The sequence below is a fragment of the Octopus bimaculoides genome, chromosome 17 (assembly GCF_001194135.2).
Source record: "Octopus bimaculoides isolate UCB-OBI-ISO-001 chromosome 17, ASM119413v2, whole genome shotgun sequence".
In the NCBI taxonomy this organism is placed as follows: domain Eukaryota; kingdom Metazoa; phylum Mollusca; class Cephalopoda; order Octopoda; family Octopodidae; genus Octopus; species Octopus bimaculoides.
The window spans coordinates 3,912,154-3,915,188 of NC_068997.1; positions in this window are offsets into that span (position 1 = coordinate 3,912,154).

The following is a 3,035-nucleotide window of genomic DNA, read 5'->3' on the forward strand; positions in this document are numbered from 1 at the left end:
CCAAGTAAGCTTTATCTTAATAACTCTGATGCGCACTCTAGTCTATCTTTTTACTCTTTCATTTTTCTCTCTTCCTTTCTCTTATTGTTTTACCTCCTCTTCTCCCACTATTCTGTCGTCTTACTCTTTCGTTTTTATATTTCTTCCTTTCTATTATTCTTCTACGTTCCCTTCTCCCCCTCCTGTCTTTTCTCACTTATCTTATCTCCAATTTTTTCCTCTCTCTTTCACAGTTCTCTCCCTCACTCTTCCTCTCTTGCTCCAACGTGACCACCGGTCATCTTTCTTTCTTCTCCTAACTTGTGTTTCCTTCTTTCTCTCGGTTGTAGCTGGATCAAGAAAGATGTGTTTTTGTCTGTCTCCTGTCATAGCTTGATTATCGCGTTCACGACCACAACCTCGTTTAAGCTTAGCAGCCCTTCCTGTTTGTTTTCACTGTCCTGTTTGTTTGTTTTTTGTTAACCATTTGACCCTCTGCAAAATGCCAAATTTTATTTTATTTGCGGGAGCAACTGTTTTATAGAAAGCATATATTGTTGTGAAATGCTCGAAATACGAGAGCAGAAAAACAGCCAACAACTGTTGAAGGGTCGTTCTTTGTGTTGTTTGTCTTGTTTTCTGTTTGTGGTTTTTGTGTGTTCATATTCCATGTACTCATACTTCGTATTTTTTGTTGTACATGTTTCGTGACGTCCCGTGCCCATATGTGCATATATATATATATATATATATATATATATATATATATATGTATACATGTAAGTATGTACATAGATGTATGTATATATGCATATATAGCAATAATAAATATACACTAACTTTTTGTTTTTGTGCGTACCGGTCGTGTGTGTCACACTTCTAAGAAGTGGCAAAACGAGAGAGACAGGAGAACAGAGAGGAAGTAAGAGAGAAAGCGAGAGAGTGAGAGAGAAAGAGAGAGAGTGAAAGAGACAGTGAGTGGTGACGGCGTTCATCGCAAGAGAAGTAGATACATAGATATATATACACATTGTTAAATCAAAAGCGGGTGAGAAGAGGGACACAAAGGAAGTGAAAGAGAAAGAGAGAAAGTGAGAGAGACAGTAGATACTTACACACATTAAATACTAGATGTCAATTTCACTTTTGAAGACAACTAAAACAATTCCAGTTAGTGGCAAAGCAACAGGTAGGAGGTGAAAACTTCGTTGTGGACTATCTGACACTTCCTGTCTGTCTGACTGTCTGCCTCTCTCTCTGAGTATGTGTTTGTGTATGTGTGTGCATATATGTGTATGTTTGTATGTATATGATTGTGCGCTGGATCTAGCTTGGCATACCAGCAAACCACAAAATCGCACCAACCACCATCACCATTACCTCCAAGCCCCTCATATATGCATGTATGTATGTATGTATGTATGTATGTATGTATGTATGTATGTATGTATGTATTATGTATGTATGTATGTATGTATGTATGTGTATATGTATGTGTGTGTGTGTGTTTCTGTGTGTGTATATGTATGTGTGTGTGTGTGTTTCTGTCTGTGTTTGTCCCACCACCACCACCATTACTGCATACCGATGTTAGTGCGTTTGCGTCTCTGTAATGTAGCTGTTCAGCAAAAGATACTGATAGAATGAGCACCAGGCTTACAGGGAATAAGTCCAGGGGTCAATTTCTTCGATTAAAGGGTGGTGCACTAGCATGGCCACCGTCAAATGACTGACACAAGTAAAAGAATAAAACAATACCAGAAAAATTTTCCATACCACTAAACCAAGGAGGTTTTTTGAATATGTATTCTAAGGTTAAATAGTAATTCCGTTTACGTTTGTGCAATGAGATATTTTGGTTGGATTATATAGTCATTGGTGTTACATTACTTTCTATACACTGTAACTGTCACAATATACTTTTCTAGGCCTGAATTTTTTGTGGGTTGGAGGCAGTTGATTAGATCGACCCCAGTACACAACTGGTACTTAATCTATCGAACCCCAAAGGATGACCTCGGCAGAATTTGAACGCAGAACGTAAAGACAGACGGCCATAATATACAAACATTTCTTATGTTTACAGATGCTTACATTTTAAATTTTTCCATGAATATTTTACGTATCCACCTAGTATATATTATATATATATATATATATATATACATATATTGTTGTAGTTGGGGATGGTATTTGATTAAATACAAAAAATGAAAGAATAGAAAAAATAAGTAGGTATAAACATATGAACAAAATAAATGAAAACAAATTAAATGGATGTGTATAAACAGGGGATACTGATAATACAGGCACATTCCCCCCACACACACACATATATTAACTAAACATTGACACACAGGAGTATACGCATGCGCAAATAAAGACACAATAGGAATACAAAATTGCTGATCATTAGTGAGGAAAGGCACACAAAAAGGAAAGAAGAAAGCAAAGGACCACTGAAAGAACTGTGGTCGAAATACGATTAATATAAAATAAAGTTGAAGCAAATGAACACCAAATATATATGCTTTTATTGGCTAAACTGGCAACATGACCATTCCCAAATACAACAATATCTGTTTCAGCACACGAATTCACATCGAGAATCTTGCAAAACGAATATATAAGAATGTATAAACGTATATTCATATATGAAATTTGATTGGAGACTTGGTGCTGCCACCTAGAGTTGCTTTCGGAATAAGAATGATTGTTCTGACGAGCCACGGACTACTACGTAAGTAATTTTTGTTAATGGTGAAACCGGTCTACAACTAATTCTTTATATTTTGTATATTTTCATTTGACTTGCTCGCTTATGTTTTAGTGCTTGCTGAATTTTCTCGAGAACAATTTTTAGTGGTCAGATCATAGCTGAACTTCTAGCACAATGGATGTCCACTTAGTGATTATTCCTATTATATTTTTTCTAAATCTTCAGATTTTTTTCAATATGCTAGGCCACTGGTTTTAAATTGATATTAATCAAATCAATATTCAATTTGTTACCCTTATTATTATTTAAATTATATATAAATATACATTTATATATA